At 42.5% G+C, this 27,185-nt stretch overlaps 1 long non-coding RNA gene across 6 annotated transcripts in view; it reads left to right on the forward strand.

Moving 5' to 3' along the window:
• The window catches only part of LOC123364907, a 133,757-nt gene that overhangs the window by 6,878 nt on the left and 99,694 nt on the right, over positions 1 to 27,185 (forward strand). The window contains exon 4 of one of the 6 annotated variants that reach the window (XR_006577345.1): positions 23,756 to 23,887. The exons of the other annotated variants lie outside the window; for them this stretch is intronic. This is a non-coding gene — a long non-coding RNA (uncharacterized LOC123364907). Of the gene's footprint in view, positions 1 to 23,755; positions 23,888 to 27,185 lie in introns of those variants that run through there. 6 annotated transcript variants of the gene reach the window in all.

Below are 27,185 nucleotides of genomic sequence, written 5' to 3' on the forward strand. Positions count from 1 at the left end.
GGGCCAGATCCCAGCACGCTCAAAATGTAGGGCCAGGTCATCATATATGCCAATGGTTGGTCTTCATTGTGCTAATGAAGGTCACGCAACAAAAGCTTTTTTGGCAAAAGCCTTGGCTTCCTTTTACCCACTGGAATACAGAAGTGCTTTGTTAAATGCATTTTCCCAGTCTAACATTGTTGCCCTAAGTGCCTGTGATTATTGAATTTATGGAGCAATTTTAATATATTCTATTTTACTACACAGCACTCTCAGGATTATTCGACTGTTCACGCACACAGTATATTCAACACAGTCTGAGTAGTGAAACCAATGGTTCGCCCTGAGAACAAACTTATTTTTTTCTAGAAAAGTAGAAGCCATAGAGGAACTAAAATGTGTCTCTCTTTGTTTTATTGGTGTTACTTGAAGAGTCTTTTCTCCCCTAATTCACATACCGCCCCAGTGATGGAACACTAATGAATCATACTGTCCATATAGGCCTTATGTAAACTTCCTCAAACATCTGACTTGATAAGGAAATTCTCTGTTATTCCAAGAGGAGCCAATCCTGAGCAGAAAGAATTATGACCAATTGTGAGGTGATTTTGTAACAATATTTGTTATGCATTTCTACAGTACTGTTCATAGTATGCAGACATATGCCCAGTGGTGTAGCCTTTTATTTAAAGTTAATTTTAATATGTTAATTGTTAATATATAATATTAAATATTAATATACTACATGGTGTTAGGCTCTGGCAGCTACAGTCTCAAGTTCAATAGAGTTGTATCTGTTTGTTCTGGTTCTAAAGCTGATAGGAACACATGAAACCATAGGCAAGTAACACATACAATCACAAGAACAAGGTCCACTACCTTTTAGCAGTTTTATTAAAGTTACCAACAAAGTTATAAATACCACAGCATATACAATTACTAAATATATCTGTGTATCAGTTATAACTAGATATACTGACATCCTCCTAGATGGTGTTAGAGTCTGTTGATCTGTTGATCATGGACTGATCATCAATACGGGGGTGGTTTCTGCTGGAGTTCCCCATAGGAAACTCAATTTCCTTGCTCTGGGCACCCTTTTTTATACTGTGATTTGGTCTATACCTACATTCTGCACATGTACATGAAAGTGTCAACCCTCTCTTTCTTATTGGTCTGTGTCCCATAGAAACACAAGGGATCTAGAAGTCTATAGGCTGTGTAGGTTCTCATTAACATTGATGTACCACCTTTATCGTCTGGTTAAGACACATGTTGGAGACACTATTTGCCGTTACAGCATTTTATAATTTAAAATTTAATTTCCCAGCTAGACTTTTGCAATATTACCAATTGGTACCTCTTTTCCCATAATCTTTCAGGTTATTTCTCGGTCATTAATTTATGTCATCATTTCTCATTTCCAAGGCCTAAAATAGCTAAGCTAAAATCTAGCAGGCCTCAGCCTACAGGTTCTTGCGTTTCAGCTTGTCTGTTTCATGTCTAATATTTGGTTCCTCTAAATACAGATTAATCTTATAGTTTTATAATCCTACAAATTAACTCTAATTGACATACAATGAATATATATGATATAACATGATTAATCATAGCATCACACAATAAATGGATAACAAACTAAAATCATTGGCTACAGTGGTGACTACATGGAGGTCACCACACTGATCTAAAGTTGAACTATTCCACAGAGCCTCACCTAGCACAAGACCTTTGTTTCAGAAAACTTGAGTAAGAATGTTTCCTGGTGTCAGTCAGTGGGACTTCATTTGTGCTCCCACTGGGCTTCTTTACATTTTATATGGAAGCTGAAAAGGCTCCCAAAACTCTCGTTCATTCTGCCTATTGGTGAAAACTAAATCACGTAATGGCTATTAACTATTTTGAAAATAGTTTAGTCAATTTCCCCTCATTTCTCTGTAGAGGGTAGTCAGCATACCACAGGACTTGCCAGTACATGCATGTATCATTTAAATATATGTTAAAGAATGGACGGGATTGAGGAATTCTATTTGTACCAGTGATGAGAAAAAGCCGATAATTCATAAAGCCCTAAGTGACTCACAAAGGTTTTTCTTTATGGATAGGATAAAGCGAACAGCTGTTCTACTACATTCCATTTGCTCAAGTCAACAGGCCCATTCTAATAGTTTGTTGATTGTTTTACATTTGTAAATATTGTGGTATGATTTCCATATTTGCTTTTTCTATTACTCAGATTGACAGTGTTTTATTTTGAGAGTTATGAGAGATCACATTGGGTAGGATGATCTAAATTATTTAGCATGAGTTGTCATTCTTAGTAGACTACTTTGTAGCAGGTGCAGCAGTACTCCAGGCACTAGATATGTATTTTTCTTGTTCTCTTTTCCCCTAATCCCCAGTCAAGAAAATCTTTTTCCTATAGTCAGTGACATAGATCAGTCGCAAGCAGAACAGCTTGGTTGGCTTATTAAGTAAGGGTGCTATTCTTAAAGAGGCAAATCACATCTTTCCTGTGCCACTTTGCCATCATGGGGTCTGGGGGTGGGACCATTCCTGCACACTGCCACATAGGGTCCAGGGCGGAAGCTGCAGGCTTGGAAAAGACCCTCCATTGATTCCTTGCTCACCCTTGGCAGCGAGATATCTTCCATAATGATCACATCCTGTGGAAAGTGTGTGGACAGAAATGCTTATCAGGCCTCCCCTACAGTGCTGGCTCTCCCCAAAAGCCACATGCCCAGTATACAGCAGGGTCCGGGAAGAGTGATTTACCCTGCCCCTGCGGCTACTCACCATTTTGGGGGTCTTGTGGCTCATGTGTGCTTTTCTGGGGTCAGCCAGTTAGTGACGTGTGTGAGTACTGGCTGTGTTTAAAAGCACTGAATCAGTGGTCTCTGTGTTGCAAACAATACTGCTTCTGTAAAATGTTGCATTTAAACATCACAGAGATGACCTTGGGAGCCCACCCTCCCTCTTTGTTATCGGCAGCGGGATGGCTGCACAGAATTTAGAAAGCGGCCAGGAAGAACTAAGGAGGACTTTCTCCGTGAGGTTATGATGCACTCCGCCGCTGAGAAACAGGAATTGAAGGAGTGGTGGGACAGCAAGAAGAGGGGTTGAAAGGAGAATGTGGCACACCAGAAAGAAGCCATGGAGCGGTTCTTAAATGTTATGGAGCGCCAAGTGGATACGCTCCAGGCGATACTAGCTCTTCAAACCGAGCAGCTCCGTGCCTGCCCTCCCCTGCAGCCGCTGTGGCAAAACTCGTTCCCATGAACCCTCCACACACCACCAACACATTGTTATCAACCTCCTGGCTCCACTTTCTACCCGCAGCATTCCACTCCTCCCTCCTCACACTCCAGCACTGTGGATTCCCACTATCCACTGCACTCAATACCCACCTGCTGAAGTACAGCACCCTCTGCATTGTACTCCAAAGGAGAAGGTTGGGTATGATCCCTTGACATACACAAATCTGTAGCTGTCCTGGGACCCCTTCTCCTCTTGAGACCTTCCCTTCCCACCCTTCCCTACTGATGAATGTTTTCATTTGACTCTCTCCTCCGGTTGCTGTCTTAATAAAATAATTGTGTTGGTTTCAAAGCAATCTTTATTCTATAAGTGAAAGCAAAAAGAGCACTGCAAAGCAACATACAATAATGTTAAGCCCCCTTCTTGCATCATGTGCACCAATCACCTCCTAGCATTACAAACTCTGCAAGCCCGAGCATAGCGACAAATATTAGTGGCTTTCAGCTTCAACTTGCTGCCTCAAGGCATCTTTGATCCTTATGGCTCTGTGTGCCTCTCTAATAGCCCTGGTCTCTGGCTATTCAAACTCAGCCTTCAGGAGCTGAGCCTCTGCAGTCTAGCCCTGAGTGAAGTTTTCACCTTTCCCTTCACAAATATTATGGAGAGTACAGCACGTGGCTATAAGCATAGGAATATTATCATTGGCAAAGTCCAGCTTCCCATACAGGCATCACCAGCGGGCTTTTAAATGGTCCAATGCACACTCAACAGTCATGCTGCACTTGCTCAGCCTGTTGTTGAACTGCTCCTTGCTGCTGTCAAGTTGCCCTGTGTATGGCTTCATAAGCCATGGCATTAAGGGGTAGGCGGGGTCTCCCAGGATCACAACGGGCATTTTGAGTTCCCCTACGGTGATCTTCTGGTCCAGGAAGAAAGTCCCTGCTTGCAACATCTTGAACAGGCCAGTGTTCTGAAAGATGCGTGTGTCATCCAGTTAGTGATGCACCTTTCCAAAAAAGCCTGTGTTAATGTCTGTGAAATGCCCATGGTGATCCACAAATGCCCGGAGAACCATTGAGAAATACCCCTTGCGATTAATGTACTCGGTGCCTAGGTGGTCTGGTGCCAGAATGGAATGTGCGTGCCATCTATTGCCCCTCCGCAATTAGGGAAGCCCATTTGTGCAAAGCCATCCACAATGTCACACACGTTGCCCAGTGTCATGGTCTTTTGAAGCAGGATGCGATTAATGGCCCTGCACATTTCCACGACTACAACGGTCGACTTTCCCACTCCAAACTGGTTAGTGACCGAGTGGTAGCAGTCTGGAGTAGCCAGCTTCCACAGTGCAATCGCCACGTGCTTCTCCAGAAACAGGGCAGCTCTCATTCTCGTGTCCTTGCACTGCAGGGCTGGGGTGAGCTCATCACACAGTCCCATGAATGTGGCTTTCCTCATGCAAAAGTTCTGAAGCCACTGCTCGTCATTCCAGACGTGCATCACGATGTGATCCCACCACTCAGTGCTTGTTCCCAAGCCCAAAAGTGGCATTCCACTGTGGTCAGCACCTTTGTGAATGCCACAAGCATTCTCGTGTCATAGCTACTACGCGTGGTGAGATCAATGTTGCACTCCTCTTGCCTTTGTAGTTTCGGGAATAACTCCTCTGCCACTTGTGACATGTTGGTCAGAGCAAGCAGCATACTGGCCAGCAGTTCGGGATCCATTCCTGCTGCCCGAAAGAGGCAGTGTGTGCAGTACACAAACTGTTGAAAGATAGTGCCAAATGCAGATGGAAGCACAGGGATTGCTGGGATGCAAAGCAATGCATCATGGGGCATTGAGACATGACCCAGGATGCCCCATGACCCACCCACCACCTTTCCACAAGTCTTAGCGGCAAAAGAGAAAGAGGTGCTCTGTGGGATAACTGCCCAGAGTGCACCGCTCTGAATACCGCTGCAAGTGCTACAAGTGTGAACACGCTATTGCGCAGGCAGCTGTCAGTGTGAGCACAAAACAGCAGTTTCCCTTCTGTGCTCTCTCAGTGGCGCTGTAACTGCAGACGCGGTAACTTTGCCAGTGTAGACGTGCCCTAAGTCTCCCACTTATCAGCACAGATAGTGCTGTGGCATTAATTCTAGTAATCTGATTTGCTATGCCACTCAAAAGTACACACGACGTTTATCTAGGATTTCCTAATATTTCACAACTCTAATCATTGACAAATATATGTTACTTCTTTTCATGCTTGCAAGGGCAAGATATGTAATGACTTGCTGTAATTAAATCTTCCCAACTTACTTTATCACAGCAAATCTTAACTATACATTTTCACGTTTCCACTGTCTGTAAGATGATGGAAATGACAGAAAGAGAAGATACTGCTAAAGCTGCACAAATGTCTGAATGCAAATTAATCTTAAATTAATCTGAAAAACATTACATTAATTTAAAATTTAATGAAACTCTCAACTTTTGGGAAGTTAAGCTTAGCTTAGCACAGAGTATGAATACAGGTTGTTGTGCTTTATGCTCTGTGGTGATACAACCCTTGATTTGGGAGTCAGAATTCCTACCTGTTAAGGCAATCTAACATAAAGACTCAAAGACTTTAGACTTTAAAACCAGAATGGACCACCATGATCATCTAGTCTGACCTCCTGCACATTGCTGGCCATAGAACCTCACTCCCCCACTCCTGTAATAGACCCATAATGTGGCTGAGTTAGTGAAGTCCTCAGATCCTGATTTAAAGACTTCAAGTTACAGAAAATCCACTATTTACACACAGGTGTTTCTTAGGGTAGCTCTCTAGCAACACTGTGATTAATGTTGTTAAATTTGTCATTTTAGCTGGAGTGAAAAAATTTCTAGGAACACTTCTTTGAGTAAGAGGATCAATTTGAAATAGTTTTTGTAATTTCTATACTGTTTGTTTCACCCAACCCACAAAACCTTATTAGTGACTACAGTGGTGTTAAGTTAGAATAACTTTCCAAATGAATGGATGGTGCGATAGTCATACACACTTTCAGGTTGTACATGAGAGTTGCTTTTGACTATCTCTTGCAGACAGAAGTGAATGCCTTATTGAATGCTGGAGTGTCTTATTAGGAGGATGGTAGGTGATGTGATGGTGGCAAGGAATGCTGGAGATTTTTTCTCAACTTTCTATTTTCTTGCTTTCAAGATGACTCCCAATGCATCTTTAACTGTCACTTGATAGTTTTAGTTTGTTATATAAACTAGAAACTGTTGGATGAGAGACTTGTGACTAGTCGCTTGTCTGACAAAGGATTAGCAGTATTGACTTAGGTTAGCATGTTATCATTACTGTCCTAAACTAGCTTTTAGGCACTGAATTGAGTAATTTATTGATGAAGAAATGTTAGAAGCTCATCCAGTGTCACTTGATGTATGCTATGTGCATATGAATTACTTCACTTGTGAGCTGGTCAGCTTTCAGGAAGTTCCTCCTGTCCTCAACAAGAGGAGAAATAGCCAATAGAAAATAAATCTCAGAAAAGGTCAATACATTTATTTTACTGAGTAAATGAATGGATGACAGAAAATGACAAATATTCAGCCCCCCCCAAAGATCTTGCATTCCTATTTTCAAGCACAAAAGCCAAATCAATCAAAAATAATTTCTATACATAAAAAACACCAAAGCTGATGATAACTCTCCCCACAATTATCCAACTTCACCTGTTACAAGTTGAGGTTGACAACCATTTTAGACGTGATTCTGACTGTCAGGGAGGAATTGGTTGTGAATCTGAAAGTGGGAGGCAGTTGGGTGAAAGTGCTCATGAAATATGTTTCTAAGTAAAGGAAGGAATGAGAGCAGCAGAATAAGGACAATGGACTTCAAAAAAGCAAACTCAAAGAAACCTCGGAGATATGGTAGGTAAGGTCCCATGGGAAGAAAATCGAAGTGAAAAAGGATTTCTGGAGAGCAGTAGTTTCTCAAGGAGACAATATTAAATGCACAACTGCAAAATATCCCGATGTGAAGGAAACATAGGAAAAATCATAAGAGGCCCATATGGCTCCATCGGGAGCTCTTTAATGAACTGGAAATCAAAAAGGAATTCTGCAGAAAAATGGAAACATGGACAAATTGTTAAGGACAATTACAAAAGAAGAGCACAAGCATGTAGGGACAAAATCAGAAAGGTTGAGGCACAAGAGGAGTTACATTTAACAAGGGACATAGGCAAAAAGAGGAGGTTCTTTAAGTACATTAGGAGTAAGAGAAAGACAAAGGGAAGTGCAGCTGTTCTACTGAGTAGGGAAAGAGAACTTGTAACTGATTGCATCAAGAAGGCTGAGGTGTTTAATGCCTAGTTTTCTTCAGTCTTTACTGAAAAGGCTAATAATGACCCAATAGTCAACAGAATTAATAATATTCCCTTGCAGGGAAAGAACACAAGTCAAAATAGGGAAAGAAAGGGTAAAAGAATATGTAAATAAGTTAGATGTATTCAAGTCATCAGGGCCTGATGAAATTCATTCTAGGATACTTAAGGAAGTAGCTGAAGTAATGTAGGAACCCTTAGCAATCATCTTCAAGAACTCATGGATGATGGGTGAGGTCCCAGAGCACTGGGGAAGGTCAAACACAGTACCTATCTTTAAAAGAGGGAACAAAGAGGACCCAGGAAATTTTAGACCAGTCTGCCAACTTCTATACTTGGAAAGATGCTGGAACAATATTATTATATAATCAGTTTGTAATCATGTAGAGAATAATAGGGTTATAAGAATAGATAGAATAGATTTGTCAAGAACAAATCATGCCAAACCCACCTAATTTCCTTCTTTGACAGCATTTTGGGCATAGTAGATAGAGGGGAAGCAGTAAATATGATATATCTTGGTTTTTAGTAAGGCTTCTGACTGTCCCACATGACATTCTTCTAAGCAAACTAGGGAAAAATGGCCTAGATGAAATTACTATAAGGTGGGTGCATTACTAGTTGAAAGATCATACTCAAAAAGTAGTTATCAATGATTTGCTGTCAGACTAGGGTGTATTCAGTGGGGTCCTGCATGGATCTATCCTGGGTCTGGTGCCACAAAATATTTTCATTAGTGACATTGATGGTGGAGTAGAGAGTATGCTTATAAAATTTGCAGATGACACCAGCTGGGTGTGGTTGCAAACATTTTGGAGGACAGGACTAGAATTCAAAATAACCTTGACAAATTGGAAAATTGGTCTGAATTTAACAAGATGAATTTCAATAAAGGCAAGTGGAAAGTACTACACTTAGGAAGGAAAAATCATATATACAACTATGAAATCGTGAACAACTGGCTAGGCAGTAGTACTGCTGAAAAGGATCTGGGGGCTATAGTGGATCACAAATTGAATGGGAATCAACAATGTGGCGCAGTTGCAAAAAAGGCTAATCTCATTCTGGCACGTTGTGACAGGGTGTATCAGTGCCACCACCGGGACAGTGGGTGTTAACCCTTCTCTTTTAGCCAAGGAAGCCACACACCCCTGGCTCTGCTGGGCATGCTCCAGCTGGAAGCAGGGTACAAAAGCCAGCAGAGCAGCTCAGTCTGGGCTGACTGCCAGCAGGGAAGGAGGTGAATTGCTAGCTCCTGAGGGAGGACCACCTGCATTCCAAGATGCGGAGGTCAGCCAGTCCAAGACAGACCCCGACACACTGGCTTTGGATGGTGCAGACAGTGGCGAAACTGGTGAACCCCAGAGACAGACAATCCCAGAGATTCGGGTAGGAAGTAACCCAGGGAGGTTTTGTGGGGAAACAGTCACAGAACTGGAGCAAGGCTCTGCAAGTTTCGGTTGGAGCCCTGCTGAGCTGGTGGCAGGCAACCCCGCCACTGATAGGGCCCTGGATTGAGACCTGGTGGAGAAGGCGGGCCCAGGTCCACCTATCCCAGCCACCACCCACATCAGGGTGGTGACCTCACTCACCAGTATTATGGACTCTGGCCACTAGGTTGCACTGCCCTGAGAGAGAGGGCCATACCATTGACTTTGGCCATTGGGCTGCACTGCCCCGACAGCAGGGGCTGTAGTACTGACTTTGGCCACTAGGCCAGACTGCCCTGTATCATTGACTCCGGCTGTACTGCCCTGATCACAAGGATCTTTGGTCTAAGGTCACAGGTCCACACAGCCCTGAGACCGGGGGCAGCCCTACAGATACAACCGCAGGGACGGAACGCCCCCACCCCACCCACACCCCACAAAGGGTGATGGGTGTATCAGCCCCATGACAGATGTATTAACAGGAATGTCATATGTAAGACACGGGACATAATTCTCTTGCTTGGCACTGGTGAGGCCTCAGATGGATTACTGCATCCAGTTCTGGGCACCACACTTTAAGAAAGATGTGGATAAATTGGAAAGAGTCCAGAGGGGAACAACAAAAATAATAATAGGTTTAGAAATCCTGATCTAGGAGGAAAGGTTAAAACCTGGGCATGTTTGGTCTTGAGAAAAGAAGCCTGAGGGGAGATCTGATAACAGTCTTCAGCTATGTTAAGGGCTATTATAGGAAGGACTGGGATCAATTGTTCTCCATGTCTACTGTGGGTAGGACAAAAAGTACTGAGCTTAATTTGCAGCAATGGAGATTTATGTTAGATGTTAGGAAAAACTTTCCAACTATTAGGGTAATTAAGCTCTGGAATAGGCTTCCAAGGAAGGTTATGGAATCCCCATTGTTGGAGATTTGTCTGAACAGGTTTACTTGTTCCTATCTCAGTGCAGAAGGCTGGAATTGATAACCTCTCGGTGTCCCTTGCACCCCTTACATTTCTATGATTCTAACTCTCTTTTTCACATTAAGGTTGTTTGGCTTTCTAATTTTGTATCTGAGATTGCAAGAGGTTCTGAAAATTGTCTCTTTGTGCGGGGTTTTGGGAATTTTCTGTTTCAATTCAACATGGTCCACGAACTGCATATTTTTTTATTCTGCAGAATGATCTCTTCTTCTAGCACCTGTCTGAGGAGTCAGTGAGATTAAGAGAATTTGCTAGACTTTTGTACAGTATTTCTAGTTCCCAAGTGCTGGAATTTTATTGCTAAATACTCCTAAAAATGAACACTTCAAATCTTCAGGCAAGAAATAGGATGAGACTTCCTACTTATTTCTGGGCCAGACAACCCCAATGTTTTCCACATCAACTGAAAGTGACAGGCAAAAAAAAAGACAATCTGACTACCAGCCAGAGAAACTAACAGGAGTTGTCTTTTCTTCTTGCCTCACCTCCATCCACAACCATCCTCTCCAGTCTCAGAATCATAGAAGTCAAAATGGAAAAGAAAAGCAGTATAGGTTCATCTAGCCCATCTCCCTGCCAGTGCAAGGGTATTTCCTATATTATATTTATTAGCATTTGTCCAAACTAGTTTTAAGTGTCTTAAATAATGGAACTTCAACCACTTCCTTTGAGAGACTATGCCAAAGGTTGACAGATCTCACTGTCCAAGCTTTTCCTGACATTCAGCTTGTTTTCCTGTTCTTATTTTCGTCCCTGTTTACTCTGCATTATATGCCATTAAGCAATTCTCCATAACTGTTACTCTGTGGTATATATAAATATCCTCCCATAGTTGTGGATAGTTTTCCACACCATTTCTTCTACTCCATAGCAAATGCTTAATCCTGTGAAGCAAAAATGTCAGGTGATTTACAAGGTAGGCCTTGATGTTTTGGTCACCCTGGCCCACTTCTGCCAAAGAAGGATTTAATGAACTAGTCTGTGCTCTTTGAAACAAAATAGAGGAGCATTCTGTGCTACACAATTCTAATACATTGTTTTTATGTGATACCAGGTGCTGCTGAAATATAGTAAAAATCTATGGTAGTTACTTTTTTGTACTAAAACATCAATTTGCGTGATACAGCCAGTAAGTTTAAAAATCTATCTCAAAGACTGATCTGGCCTTCTACACCAAATAAACCCTCTGGAAACTAAAGGGGGAAAATTGAAGGTCTCCCCCCTGCCCCCAATAAAGTTATAGTAGATTTTATATTGAACTCATGACATGAGATAACATGTTTAAAATACACTCCCCCCCACGCACACACACTAGAAAGAAACCTGAAAATTATGGATTGCTTGAAACCATAGATAGGAGATATGGCGCTAGCTCATTTTAGCACAATTGCATTTTGAATTCAGATCATCAGCCTGGGAATTACCTGCTTCCAGCATGATATAGTTAATGCACACAATTACAGAGACCCCCAGCTCTTCTTGTTCTATTCATCAGAATTTAACCTTCGTGGATTCATCTCTGTTCTGACGGGTTTTCCTACACAGTTGGTTTGAACAGTATAGATTAATCATTTGAAAGTGACAGTAATAAGCCAGCACTCCCCACTGTATCCTGAGTTATAGATGGATTGGTTTGGAAAACTGAAAACCCCATGAAAACTACTCTATGGTTCCTGACATATGTAATAGCAAATAAAATCCCATTGAGATGAAGAGATTCATTTATGGGGGAGAGAGAAACTGCATTAAAAAGTTCTGAGTCCATTTATATATAAGATGTTCTACAACCTTTATTACCCTGCCAAAGCACCTCTATCATAAAATCATAGAAGATTGGGCTTGGAAGAGACTTCAGGAGGTCATCTAGCTTAACCCCCTGCTCAAAGCAAGACCAATCCCAATTAAAACATCCCAGCCAGGGCTTTGTCAAGCCAGGCCTTAAAAACCTCTAAGGATGAAAATTCCACCACGTCCCTAGGTAACCATTCCAGTGCTTCACCACCCTCCCAGTGAAATAGATTTCCCTAATATCCAACCTAGACCGCCCCCACTGCAACTTGAGACCGTTGCTCCTTGCTCTGTCATCTGCCACCACTGAGAACAGCCGAGCTCCATCCTCTTTGGAACCCCCCGTCAGGTAGTTGAAGGCTGCTATCAAATCCCCCCTCACTCTTCTCTTCTGCAGACTAAATAAGCTCAGTTCCCTCAGCCTCTCCTCATAAGTCATGTGCCCCAGCCTTCTAATAATTTTTGTTGCCTTCCAATGGACTCTCTCCAATTTGTTCACATCCCTTCTGTAGTGGGGGCCCCAAAACTGGACACTATACTGCAGATGTGGCCTCACCAGTGCCCAATAGAGGGGAATAATTACTTCCCTTGATCTGCTGTCAATGCTCCTACTAATGCAGCCCAATATGCCATTAGCCTTCTTGGCAACAAGGGCACACTGTTGACTCATATCCAGCTTCTCATCCACTGTAATCCCCAGGTCCTTTTCTGCAAAACTGCCGCTTAGCCAGTCGGTCCCCAGCCTGCAACAGTGTGTGGGATTCTTCCATCCTAGGACTCTGCACTTGTCCTTCTTGAACCTCATCAGATTTATTTTGGCCCAATCCTCCAATTTGTCTAGGTCACTCCGGACCCTATCCCTACCCTCCAACATATTTACCTCTCCCTCTAGCTTACTGTCATCCACAAACTTGCTGAGGGTGCAATCCACCCCATCATCCAGATCATTAATAAAGACGTTGAACAAAACCGGCCCCTGGACAGACCCCTGAGGCTCTCCGCTTGATACTGTCTACCAACTAGACATCGAGCCGTTGATCACTACCTGTTGAGCCCAACGGTCTAGTCAGCTTTCTATCCACCTTATAGTCCATTGATCCAATCCATATTTTTTTAACTTGCTGGCAAGAATACTGTGGGAGACTGTATCAAAAGCTTTGCTAAAGTCAAGATATAGCACATCCACTGCTTTCCTCATATCCACAGAGCCAGTTATCTCATCATAGAAAGCAATCAGGTTGGTCAGGCATGACTTTCCCTTGGTGAATCCACGTTGACTTTTCCTGATCACCTTCCTCTCCTCCAAGTACTTCAAAATGGATTCCTGGAGGACCTGCTCCATGATTTTTCCAGGGAGTGAGGTGAGGCTGACCGGTCTGTAGTTCCCCGGATTCTCCTTCTTCCCTTTTTTAAAGATGAGCACTATCTTTGCCTTTTTCCAATTGTCTGGGACCTCCCCCAATAGCTCTGCAATCATATCAGCCATCTCACTGCTCAGCACCCTCGGATGCATTAGATCTGGCCCCATGGACTTGTGCAATTCCAGCTTTTCTAAATAGTCCGTAACCTGTTCTTTCACCACTGAGGGCTGCTCACTTCCTCCCCATACTGTGCTGCCCAGTGCAGCAGTCTGGGAGCTGATCTTGTCTGTGAAGACAGAGGCAAAAAAGGCATTGAGTACTTCAGCTTTTGCCACATCATCTATCATTAGGTTGCCTCCCCCATTCAGTAAGGGCCCCACACTTTCCCTGACCACCTTCTTGTTGCTAACATATCTGTATAAACCCTTCTTGTTACCCTTCACATTCCTTGCTAGCTGTAACTCCAATTATGCTTTGGCTTTCCTGATTACACCCCTGCATGCTCAAGCAATATTTTTATACTCCTCCCTAGTCATCTGTCCAAGTTTCCACTTCTTGTAAGCTTCCTTTTTAAGTTTAAGCTCACCAAAGCATTCTCTGTTAAGACAAGTTGGTCGCCTGCCATATTTGCTATTGTTTCTGCACACTGGAATGGTTTGTTCCTGCACTCTCAACAAGGCTTCTTTAAAATACAGCCAGATCTCCTGGACTCCTTTACCCTTCATATTAGCCTCACAGTTCCCTGAGGGAGTCAGTCTGCTTTTCTAAAGTCCAGGGTCTGTATTCTGCTGCTCTCCTTTCTTCCTTTTGTCAGGATCCTGAACTCGACCATCTCATGGTCACTGCTGCCCAGGTTGCCACCCACTTCTGCTTCCCCTACCAATTCTTCCCTGTTTGTGAGCAGTAGCTTTCCCCTACTCTTATCTGGGTCATCTTAGGTGCAGATGTTTTTTAGTCCAATGTCTCAAAAACTAAGATTAAGTCTGTAACAAACCAGAGTCTTGGGGATGAATAGATGGTAAGTATAAAACGTTTGCCATCCCATTTTCATCTACGTCTCTAGTAGACACCTATGACTTGTGGGGTAAGTGCTTGTTTGACGTATAATTATTTTTTAACATTTTTACAGTGGTTGAGGTATGTGTGGTATTTGACAGGCATCTCCAACATAGAGCATTTGCCTACACGTGCTTACAATTGAAGTCAGAAAACGTATGGACGGGGGTAGTTGGTATTACAGTCACGTGAACATGCGCTATTGAGATGTACTGGGCCTATTGTGTCCTGGTATTTCAAAACTTTGTGTGTATATATTGTATGTGGGATTCTATTTATAATGTTGTAGGCAACAGAGTGGAAAAGGATAATTAGAAACGAAGGCTAGGTGAGAAGTCAGCTTTTAGGGGGGACATGAGAGTAGAGTGTGGGTGCTTGGTACAGCAGATCAGGGAGGCATACTGGGTAGCCTGAGAAAAGGCAGTGGGGTTAAGATGGAGGAGATAACAAATACAGTGAGCTAAGAGTGCATGAGCAAAGGTGCAGTGGGAAATGGGGTCAGAAGGCTGTTCTTTTATAATCATCACTTAAGTGTATTCATATTTAAGCATTAGTGTTAAGATGGCAGAGATAAAGGAACAGAACTAGTGTATAAATGTAGGTATATCCAGAAGAGGCTTAGAAGGCTCCTAAGAGCAAAACCAGCCTTGTAAAATCTCTCATGCCTTGAAAAATAAATAAAAATAGAACCACAAACCTAGATAAATAAAAACGATGGCACGCAACAATGCAAATACAGAGTTTTAAGCCAGCCAGCAGCCTACAGTCCTGTGTGTTCACATATCTCTAGATGGAAATGTGAGTTTGATGGCTGCTGAACCAGTGTACATTTCCCCAATGAATCACAATTACAGCAACACCTGGATTAATAAATTTGTGCTGATTCACTGGGGAAATTCACTTTGGTTAATAGCCCTCAAATTTCTAAACAAATTTGCTTATCTGTGGTGGGTGAATTAGTTTGTTCCAGGCTGGGCTGCAGATTAAAGCTTGTAGGGGCATTATTTCAAGGGCACAGTGAATAGATTAGGTTTTAGGGATGTTACTGATACAGTAACACTGAGGTTTTAAAAATATATATTCCATAATAAGATAAAATAAAAATCTAACATTGATGTTTGGGGTGTCACAGGTACTGTAAAGTCCTGTCCTCCATTAACTCCAGGGATGACCGAGTACCCAACCCGCACCTGTTGGATTACAGTGCATGGGTGGGATTGCTTGTGGGTATTTTGGTGATACTAAAGTTAGTGTCTTGAAGGTTCAGGTGTTTCCACATCTACCAATCTCAATCCTTATGTCATCATGCTGGTCTTTATTCATCAATATGTAAATACTCCTCTTTTTGGACATTACAGGTGAACAATTGGTTTCAGCAGGGCTGGCTCCAGGCACCAACATAGCAAGCAGGTGCTTGGGGTGGCCAATGAAGAGAGGGGCGGCATGTGCGGCCATTGGGCAGCAATTTGGCGGCAGAGCCGTCACTCCCTCTTGGAGCGAAGGACCTGCCGCTGAATTGCTACTGTAGAAGAAGCAACAGTAGAGCTGCTGCCGATCGCGAATGCGGCTTCTTTTTTTTTTTGCCGCTTGGGATGGCAAAAACACTAGAGCTGGCTCTGGGTTTCAGCGCCTCCCTCCCCCCCCAGCAAAATCTGTTCCAGCTGGGTCTCCTTAAACTGATTAAATACTTTGCCCAGATTTGATAATCTTCTATTGGTACTTCTACAACATTTTAGGAGATGGGTCAAGAGCCATTCGTTGGATCATTTCTTCTTGGAATGCAATCTTTAATCCTTGAGAGAGAGAAGTGTGAAAATAGATTATTGGAACTTCATTCCTAAACTGCATCCCACAGAAGATGTACATGTGGAATGTGATCTTGCATTCTCAGTGATCCATGACTTTCTTCATATTAAATCACAATTATCTCCAATACTTAAGTCAGGTAAAACAAGAATGGGCAAAGAATAAAACTGGATTATATACTCGGGGAATTTAGGACTGTACAGATGGCATTACAGTAGATGTGCAAGATGAGGCCAGTCTTGTAAAAAACATTCCTCAGTAATGCTGCTTAAGTTGACATCATCAGGTATGTGATAGATAAGTGTTGAGCCATGTTAATTAATTAAATGCATTTTTATTACCATCATAGAAGCTCCATTTTCCCATCTTTTCTGCCCCTTCTAGACACGTGCAGCCCTGAAGAGATACAGGCCTCCCCTAGATTCACTTGCACATCCTTTAAAAATTGGAAGTCAAATCTGACTGCGGAAAATAGAAAGGAGAATAAAATCTGGCAAGTCAAGTGTGAAAGTATAATTAGGCAGGCCAAAAAAGAATTTGAAGAGCAACTAGCAAAAGACACAAAAACGAATAGCAATTTTTTAAAGTACATCAGAAGCAGGAAGCCAGCCAAGTCCAGTGGGGCCACTGGACAATTGAGCTGCTAGAGGAGCACTCAAAGGAGACAAGAGAAGATAAATGAGTTCTTTATCTCAGTCTTCACTGAAAAGGATGTGAGGGAGAGTCCCACACTTCAGCCATTATTTTTAGGTAACAGATCTGAGGAACTTTCCCAGATTGGGGAGGTTTTGGAGCAAATTGATAAATTAAAAATCATAAGTCACTAGGCCCAGATGGTATTCATCCAAGAGTTCTAATGGAACTCAGATATGAAATTGCAGAACTACTAACTGTGGTATGTAACCAATCACTTAAATCAGCTTCTGTACCAGATGACTGGAGGATAGCTAATGTGACACCAATTTTTAAAAAAGGCTCCAGAGGCCAACCTAGCAATTACATGCCAATAAGTCTAACATCAGTACCAGGCAAATTAGTTGAATCTACAGTAAAGAGCAGAATTATCAGATACATAGATGAACATGATTTGTTGGGGAAGAGTCAATACTGCTTTTGTAAATGGAAATCATGCCTCACCAATCTATTAGAATTCTTTGAGGGGTCAACAAACATGGACAAGGGTGATCTCATGGATATAGTGTACTTGGACTTTCAGAAAGCCTTTGACAGGGTCCCTCATCAAAAGCTCTTAAGCAAAGTAAGCAGATAAGAGGGAAGGTCCTCTCATGGGTCAGCAACTTGTTAAAAGACAGGAAACAAAAGGTAGAAATAAATGGTCAGTTTTCAGAATGAAAACAGGTAAATAGCAATGTCTCCCAAGATCTGTTCTGGGATCAGTGCTGTTCAACATATTCATAAATGATCTGGAAAAAGAGGTGAATAGTGAGGGGGCAAAGTTTGCAGACAATACAAAATTATTCAAGATAGTTAAGTCTAAGGCAGACTGTGAAGAGATACAAAGGGATCTCACAACTGGGTAACTGAGAAACAAAACGGCAGATGAAATTCAGTGCTGATAAATGCAAAGTAATGAATATTGGAAAACATAATCCCAACTATACATACAAAATGATGGGGTCTAAATTAACTGTTACCATTCCAAGAGAAAGATCTTGGAGTCACTGTGGATAGTTCTCTGAGAACATCTGCTCAATGTGCCACGGCAGTCAAAAAATGTTAAGAATGTTAGGAACCATATGAGGAGAGATTAAAAAGACTGGGACTGTTCATCTTGGAAAAGAGATGATTGAGGGGTGATATGATAGAAGTCTATGAAATCATACAAGGCATTGAAAAAGTAAATAAGGAAGTGTTATTACCCCTTCACATAACACAGAAACTAGGGGTAGCTCAATGAAATTAATAGGCAGCAGGTTTAAAACAAAAGGAGCACAGTCACCCTGTGGAACTAGTTGTCAGGGGTTGTCATGAAGACCAAAACTATAATGGGGTTAAAAAGAGAACTAGATGGAGGATAGGTCCATCAATGGCTATTAGCCAAGATGGTCAGGGATGCAGCCCCATGCTCTGGGTGTCCCTAAGCCTCTGACTGCCAGGTGCCAGGACTGGATGACAGGGGATGGATCACTTGATAATTGCACAGTTCTGTTCATTCCCTCTGAAGCATCTGGCACTGGCCACTGTAGGAAGACAGGATACTGGGCTGGAGGGACCATTGGTCTCACCCATTATGACTGTTTTTATGTTCTGACTGGTTTAAGACATACCAATGCTGCATTATTTACACAGTAATTCCCTGCTTATTCTGCGCAATTAAGACATGTTGAATATACACAGGGTTTGCCTTATTGATAAATGGTGCTCTGCAGTATTTAGAAACATGTACATTGGGGGATGATAATTATGATTCAGGTGACATAAAGTACTGAGAATGATTAACACTGTGGTGTTCAAATTAATCAGTGAATAAAAACATAGCATTGCTATATTTCAGACTGAAACAAGCTGTTGAATCAAGCTGCTCTCAGACAGCTAGCATTCACATCTGCTAAGTCCTAAATAAGCCTTTCACCTTCCATAGATTTATAGATTCCAAGGCTAGAAGGGACCACTGTGATCATCCAGTCTGACCTCCTATATAATACAGAGCATAGAAGTTCCCCAAGATAACTCTTAAAGCAGATCTATTAAAAAAGCATCCAATCTTGATTTTAAAATGGTCAGTGCGGGAGAGTCTACCATGATCTTTGGCAAGTTGTTCCAATGGTTAATTACTCCCACTGTTAAAAATGTACACCTTTTTTCTAATCTGAATGTGCCTAGTTTCAACTTCCAGCTATTGGATCATGTTACACCTTTCTTTGCTAGATTCATACAATCATAGAAGAATCATAGAAGATTAGGCTTGGAAGAGAACTCAGGAAGTCATCTAGTTCAATCTCCTGCTCAAAGCAAGACCAACTCCAACTAAATCATCCCAGCCAGGGCTTTGTCAAACCATGCCTTAAAAACCTCTAAGGATGGATATTCCACCACCTCCTAAGGTAGCCCATTCCAGTGCTTCACCACCCTCCTAGTGAAATAGATTTCCCTAATATCCAATCTAGACCACCCCTACTGCAACTTGACACCATTGCTCCTTGTTCTGTCATCTGCCACCACTGAGAACAGCCTAGCTCCATCCTTTTTGGAACCTCCCTTCAGGTAGTTGAAGGCTGCTATCAAATCCCCCCTCTCTGTTCTCTTCTGCAGACTAAATAAGCCCAGTTCCTTCTGCCTCTCCTCATAAGTCATGTGCCCCAGCCTTCTAATAATTTTCATTGCCCTCTGCTGGATTCTCTCCAATTTGTCCACATCCCTTCTGTAGTGGGAGCCCAAAACTGGACACGATACTGCAGATGTGGCCTCACCAGTGCCCAAAAGAGGGGAATAATTACTTCCCTTGATCTGCTGTCAATGCTCCTACTAATGCAGCTCAATATGCCATTAGCCTTCTTGGCAACAAGGGCACACTGTTGACTCATATCCAGCTTCTCGTCCACTGTAATCCCCAGGTCCTTTTTTTGCAAAACTGCTGCTTTTGCAGTTGGTCCCCAGCCTGTAGCAGTGTGTGCGATTCTTCCATCCTAGGACTCTGCACTTGTCCTTTTTGAACCTCATCAGATTTATTTTGGCCCAATCCTCCAATTTGTCTAGGTCACTTGGGACCCTATCCTTACCCTCCACCATACCTTCCTCTCCCACCAGCTTAGTGTCATCTGCAAACTTGCTGACGATGCAATCCATTCCATCATCCAGATGATTAATGAAGATATTGAACAGAACTGGCCCCAGGACCAGCCCCTGGGGCACTCTGCTTGATACTGGCTGCCAATTAGACATCGAGCTGTTGAGCCTGACAATCTAGTCAGCTTTCTATACACTTTATAGTCCACTCAACCAATCCATACTTTTTTAACTTGCTGGCAAGAATACTGTGGGAGACCGTATCAAAAGCTTTGCTAAAGTCAAGATATAGCACGTCCACTGCTTTCATCATATCCATAGAGTCAATTATCTCATCATAGAAGGCAATCAGGTTGGTTAGGCATGACTTTCCCTTTGTGAATCCATGTTGACTTTTTCTGATCACCTTCCTCTCATTCAAGTGCTTCAAAATGGATTCCTGGAGGACCTGCTCCATGATTTTTCCAGGAACTGAGGTGAGGCTGACCAGTCTGTAGTTCCCCGGATTCTCCTTCTTCCCTTTTTAAAAGATGGGCACTATATTTGCCTTTTTCCAATTGTCTGGGACCTCCTGCAACCGCCATGAGGTTTCAAAGATAATGGCCAGTGTCTTTGCAATCACATCAGCCATCTCACTGCTCAGCAGCCTTGGATGCATTACCTCCAGCCCCATGGACTTGTGCATGTCCAGCTTTTCTAAATAGTCCTTAACCTGTTCTTTCACCACTGAGGGCTGATCAACAGTCTGTGCAGCATTCTGGGAGCTGACCTTGTCTGTGAAGACAGAGGCAAAAAAGGCATTGAGTACTTCAGCTTTTGCCACATCATCTGTCACTAGATTCCCTCTCCCATTCAGTAAGGGTCCCACACGTTCCCTGATCTTCTTGTTGCTAACATACCTGTAGAAACCCTTCTTCTTACCCTTCACATCCCTTGCTAGCAGCAACTCCAATTGTACTTTTGCCTTCCTGATTACATCCCTGCATGCTCAAGCAATATTTTTATACTCCTCACCAGTCATCTGTCCAAGTTTCCACTTCTTGTAAGCTTCCTTTTTCTGTTTAAGCTCACTTAAGCATTCTCTGTTAAGCCAAGCTGGTCGCCTGCCATATTTGCTATTGTTTCTGCACATTGGGATGGTTTGTTCCTGTGCCCTCAATAAGGCTTCTTTAAAATACAGCCAGCATTCCTGGACTCCTTTCCCCCTCATATTAGCCTGGAGCAAGGCGGTCTGGCTCCCCGCTGCCCCGGACGGGGACAAGCCTCCCTGGACACCAAAGTGGGTGGAGCCAGCAAACCCTGTGCCCACCCCTGAGAGGTCAAGGCACAGGACAGGAAGTATAAAAGCCCAGAGCTCATGTGAAGCTCAGCCACCAGAGAGACCAGACCCCTGTGCTGTAGCTCCCAGTGAGGAGACCAGAGCGATTGGCGGCTGAACTGAGGACTGGCCAGACCAGCCAATGCCTGATGCTAGCCTGAGCCCAGAGACGCTACCAAGCCTACCGCTCACCCATTACCCTGAGGAACTGCCAGGCCTACCCTTTGCCAGTTACCCCAAGGAGCTGCCAAACAAACCGCTCACCAGCTACCCCAAGGAGCCCATGGTGTGTGACCCCATGGAGGACACTGTCCGGACCCAGGTACCTCTAGAGGGGGAGGTAGGAAGTAGCCCGGGGGCAGCTGACCCGAGTCTAGCTGCCAGAGCCAATGTCAGTGTGTTGCAGTCAGGATCCCCACTGACACGGCAGCAGGCCATCTGTCGCTGGTCAGGCCCCGGGCTGGGACGCAGTGGAGTGGGTGGGCCTGTATCCCCTCTGCCACCCACCCCGTGGGTGGCCATCTCCCCCTCTCCCCGGCTGCTCAGAGCCAGAAGCCTGCAGATTTGCTATTGAACCTGTTTGCTCAGCCCCTGCCTGAGGGCCTGAGCTACTGACTGTTTGCCACACAGCCAAGCTAATTCCCCGACACACCTGACCCAAGTAGCGAGGCAGTCTGGCTCCCCGCCGCCCCGGAGGGGGATGAGCCCCGGCCGAACCTCCCTACATACCGTCCCAGGGGATCCTGCCCATCAGTTCCCTGAGGGAGTCAAAGTTTGCTTTTCTGAAGTCCAGGGTCCATATTCTGCTGCTCTCCTTTCTTCCTTGTGTCAGGATCCTGAACTTGACCATCTCATGGTTATTGCTGCCCAAGTTGCCACCCACTTCTGCTTCCTCTACCAATTTTTCCCAATTTTTGTGAGCAGCAGGTCAAGAGGAGCACGACTCCTAGTTGTTTCCTCCAGTACTTGCACCAGGACGTTGTCCCCAACACTCTCCAAAAACGTCCTGGATTGTCTGTGCACCGCTGTATTGCTCTCCCAGGAGTTGTCAGGGTGATTGAAGTGCCCCATGAGAACCCGGGCTTGTGATCTGGAAACTTCTGTTAGTTGTCCAAAGAAAGCCTTGTCTACCTCATCCTTGTGGTCTGGTGGTTTATAGCAGATGTTCACCACACCGTCTCCCTTGTTGCTCTTGCCCGTAAACTTAATCCAAAGACTCTCAACAGACTTTTCTCCAGTTTCATACTGGAGCTCTGAGCAATCATACTGCTCTCATACATACAGTGCAACTCTTCCACCTTTTCTTCCCCATCTGTCCTTCCTGAACAGTTTATACCCACCCATGACCGTGCTCCAGTTACCCCAGCAAGTCTCTGTTATTCCAATCACATCATAGTTCCTAGACTGTGCCAGGACTTTCAATTCTTCCTGTTTGTTTCCCAGGCTTCTTGCATTTGTGTACAGGCACCTAAGATAACGATTGCCCTACTTTCTCAGTATGAATCAGGAGGCTTCCCCTGTTGCACCCTCCTCCTTGTGTTTCCTCCCGGTATCCCACTTCCCCATTTACCTCAGGGCTTAGGTCCCCATCCCCCAGCGAACCTAGTTTAAAGTCCTCCTCACTAGGTTAGCAAGCCTGCCTGCAAAGATGCTCTTCCCTCTCTTTGTTAGGTGGAGTCCATCTCTTCCTAGCAATCCTTCTTCCTGGAACAACATCCCATGGTCAGAGAATCTAAAGCGGTCTCTCCGACACCGCCTGCATTTACCTCCATAATTCGATGGTCCCTCCCTGGGGCTTTTCCTTGAACAGGGAGGATGGACAAGAGCACGATTTATGCCTCAAACTTCTTTATTCTTCTTCTCAGAGCCATGTAGTCTGCAGTGACCTGCTCAAGGCCATTCTTGGCAGTATCACTGGTGCCCACATGGAGAAGTAGGAAGGGGTAGCGGTCCGAGGGCTTGATCAGTCTGGGCAGACACTCTGTCACATCCTGAATTGTAGCTCTAGGCAAGCAGCACATTTTTTGAGCTTAAAAAGCTTCTCGAGATTAAAGAGCTAATTATTAAATATTTGTTTCCTATGTACATTCTTAGAGACAAGTCATCCCTTAACCTTCTCTTTGTTAAGCTAAATAGACTCTTTGAGTCTATTACTATAAGGCATGTTTCCTAATCCTTCAGTCATTCTCATGGCTCTTCTCCAATTTATCAACATCATGAATTGTGGATATCAGAACGAGACACAATAGTGACACCAATATCAAATACAGAGATAAAATATCCTCTCTACTCCTACTTGAGATTCCCCTGTTTATGCAGCCAAGGATTGCATTAGCTCTTTTGGCCCCAGTGTCGCTCATGAAGCTGATTATCCACCAAGGCCCCCACATCTTTTCAGAGTCACTGCTTCCCAGGACAGAGTCTCCCATTGTATAAGTATGGTTTACATTCTTTGGTCCTTGTTGTGTACATTTAGCAATATTAAAATGCATATTGTTTTCATACGCCCAGCTTTCCAGTGATCCAGATTACTTTTAAGGTAGAAAAAATTGGACGGTTCAGGAAATTGGAACTGTGTTGTGTCTGTAATTTTTACAAGATGTTAACTTGTTGAATAAGATCCCTAAAATCACTAATAATCATTTATAAGTGATCTTTTAAACCAAAGGGCAGAAGTGGTGCATATGGGGAAGACATTTTTGTCTGAGAGAATCTGAGGAGACCCGTGAGCTGGAGATTCTGTACCTACCTTCTAAGCAACTTTGAAGAAAAGAAAGTAGACTGATAGGTAAACCAGGAGGGAAAGGTATGGGAAACTAGAGGTTCAACCAAAGAGAAACACAAGTTGTGTTTTAAACCAAATTGTTTCTGTTAGATGGAAGGTATTGTCTATTTTTTGTTTAGCTGTATGAGTTATTGTAAACATCGAGCAAGACAGTAAAACAGCCAGAAACCTATAACTAATGTATAGAAATTCCTCATTACTTTTAAACTAGTAGCTTTTATGAATGTTGATGAAAATGGGAATGTTTTACAGAAAACTTTGTTTCAGTTTGGACTCTATTCTTTTTACTTTAAAAGTTATAATAAAAACACAACCCCAGTATCCATTGTTTTAAAAGTAATTTGGGCAGAAAATTGAAACCATATCAAGCATTAAAGAATATGGAGCTGGATAAATTGTATTAAGTACACATACACTTGGTATTTTACTCTAGTGTGGCATGTTTTCATTTGTGTACTAGCAATAATTAAACAGGAGTCGTAGCTGGTGGAAATGGACTATTTGGTACAGCCACCATAGACCATCTCCTCAGTGAAGTCTATGGAGTTTACACCAATTTACACCGACTCAGGGTTTGGCCCCCTTTTCTCTTATGTAGTCTTGTCTAGTAGTCAGGTTTATTGTACTCATTGTTGCCCTGAGCTGTATTGTACAGGCTGTTTTTTTCTTTGCTTAAATATAATAGGGAAAAGAATATTACTGTAAAAGGATAGATCTTATACCACTGTTGTAATAGATGTTGAACATGGGACCATGTGAAATACACCAATATAGCTGCCTCAGTCAGAAAATAGCATTGCAAAGCATTTGACAAATAACAAATAATGGTAAGACTTACCAGTAGAGCTTAGTGAATAACAGATTTTTCAGCTCACTGACAATTCAGACAAATGTTGGGGGGAAAATCACTCCGGAGCATATCAAAAACAAAATGTTCCAAATTTTGTGGCCAATCAAAAAATGAAAACCAAAAAGTTGCTTTGTTTAAAAAAGAAAAAAGCATTTTGTTTAGACAAAGTAGAAATCTTTCATTTCATTTTTGACATTCTTAATTTTTTTTTGATTTTTAAAAAAATAAAATTTCCTTTAATTTTGAAAATAAAGCTGTTTAAATAAAAACAATTAAAATTTTGAAAATGTCTGAACAAAACATTTTGATTTGGGGGAATCTCCCCCTCCAAACAATTGAGTGACACTGACACAAATTCGCAAAACATTTTGGTGTCACCAAATCTACATTATTCACAAAAGAAACAAAAGAAAAAAAGAGTTTGGTTTTTTTTTTTTTAAAAATGTTGCCCAGCTCTCCTTACTCATCAGTGAGATTGTAGGTGTTAAGGTCTTCAGGGAAGTGACTGTCCATTACTCTGTTTGTACAGTGCCTACCACAAGCAGCCCCATTCTTGGTTGGTCTCTAGGTACTACTGTAATAAACATGATCAATAATAATACTATCTGGATACTTTCCAGTGTACACCAGAAGCATAAAATTCATACAATATGCTGAATTCTGGTATGGCTGTGTTTACATATAGATAGGTAAACTAACTCATGGCTTTATTGCAAGTCTTGCATTATTTGAGGCTTTTCTTAAAGCTCCTGCTGGAAACATGTGAATACACGAGATAAGCAAGTTTCTTATCTCATGGTCACAGAGAAAATCTGACCCAAGTGCACCCTATAGAATGCAACATGTATTATTTTAAAGCCAATCTCAACGTTTTTGAGGCCTAACTTATGATATTTGAATCCTTGGAGTTGACCATAATGACATATATAGTACACACATGTGCATACACATGCGCACACACACAAATATACAGACAAGCCTTATGTAGTGGTGATAATCATGATACATACAACTTATGTGCTTTTGACTGTATCACTCTGCCTACTCCTTCATTTCTCCTGGGACAACTGCTAACATTCCAAACCTCTCAACAGCCAATTTACAACATCCTGCCAGAGAAATGTTTCCTCTCAAATTTGAAATGTCTACCCACAAATTACACTTCCCCATGGTTCAGAATGGAAAATATTCAGTCATGGACCAGTGACTGGTTTAAAGTCCAGTATCATGTGACCAGACAAGGGTAGAAATGGGCTTTCTGTATCACTAGAAAGTCAGGAATTCTTTTCTCCAAAAGTACAAGGCTGCTGGGTAGGTCACTCTGAAAGATATCAAGAAATCAAGCCACACATGACATTATTATTTTTAGAAAAGATCTTTTTGGCCATTTTCAGAAGTTTCTAAAATGTCTGAAGTGACAAAGAGTATTGGAGCATAAGCTTTCGTGGGTGAATACCCCCTTCATCAGACACATTAGTTACTCTTTTCCTTTCCTTCAGAAATTTAAGAGTTTTACTCACAGAACTAAGGGAACCTGGCTTTACAGGCTATGTGGTATAAAAAGGCTAGTAAAATGTTCTAGAACTGCTAAAACATTTATAAACGAGAGCCTCTGTAACACATGTGGCATGGACAGAATAGCGGGTTATGATGTATGCCGCACTTTTGCTTATGCCGCACACATACAGCCATCCCAGGCAAATGCCAATCACCCAATATAATGTCTACCTTGACAAGTTAGTTTAGCCAACTGGTCACTTGATTTGTGTATTCATTAGCATCAGTCTATTTGCTGCTGATGTTATATTTTCATCTCTAGAAAAGTAAAACTGGCAAGGTGCTCCTCTTCAGGTAAATAACTATCTCCTTAGACCTTAATGGAATAGAATGTTACTCCAGATCTGGGGTGGTAAGTTCTTTGCTTACCAAATTGATAAATACCCTATGATTACAAGCTCTTGCAATGAGTTATCTCTACCCATCTTTTATATCCAGATGCATTTATAAAACAAGACCTGATGAAAATAGCCCTTTTGAGGCTATTATTAGACTTTCAACTCCTTTTTAAGATACTTTTTTTTGATTTACAAACATTCCACATCCTGCACCTACTTCTCCTTTTAGCTGCTGTCACTGGGTTTTCACTCTTTAGACCACTGTTAAGGTAAGGTATGTTTGTGACCCTGAGAGTCCCTCAATGCCAACAGGCAGAAGGCCCCACATAGTCTGACTGAATCAGACCTGACACACTCATTGTCCCAACATACTATTCTCATAATATGTATACCAAAGGTAACCTGTAAGGTATCATATGTAAACTGGTGACACGCTAGTCCTGAAAATCATTGTGTGATGTATGTACGGGTTTTGCACAATGAGTATATAGATGTGTGCTGGAAATATGTTCTTAAAATGTGTTTGGGAGGCAGAGCATAAACGCAGCCTACCCTAGACAAAGGAATG

Source organism: Mauremys mutica, chromosome 2 (genome assembly GCF_020497125.1).
Source record: "Mauremys mutica isolate MM-2020 ecotype Southern chromosome 2, ASM2049712v1, whole genome shotgun sequence".
Taxonomy (NCBI): Eukaryota; Metazoa; Chordata; order Testudines; family Geoemydidae; genus Mauremys; species Mauremys mutica.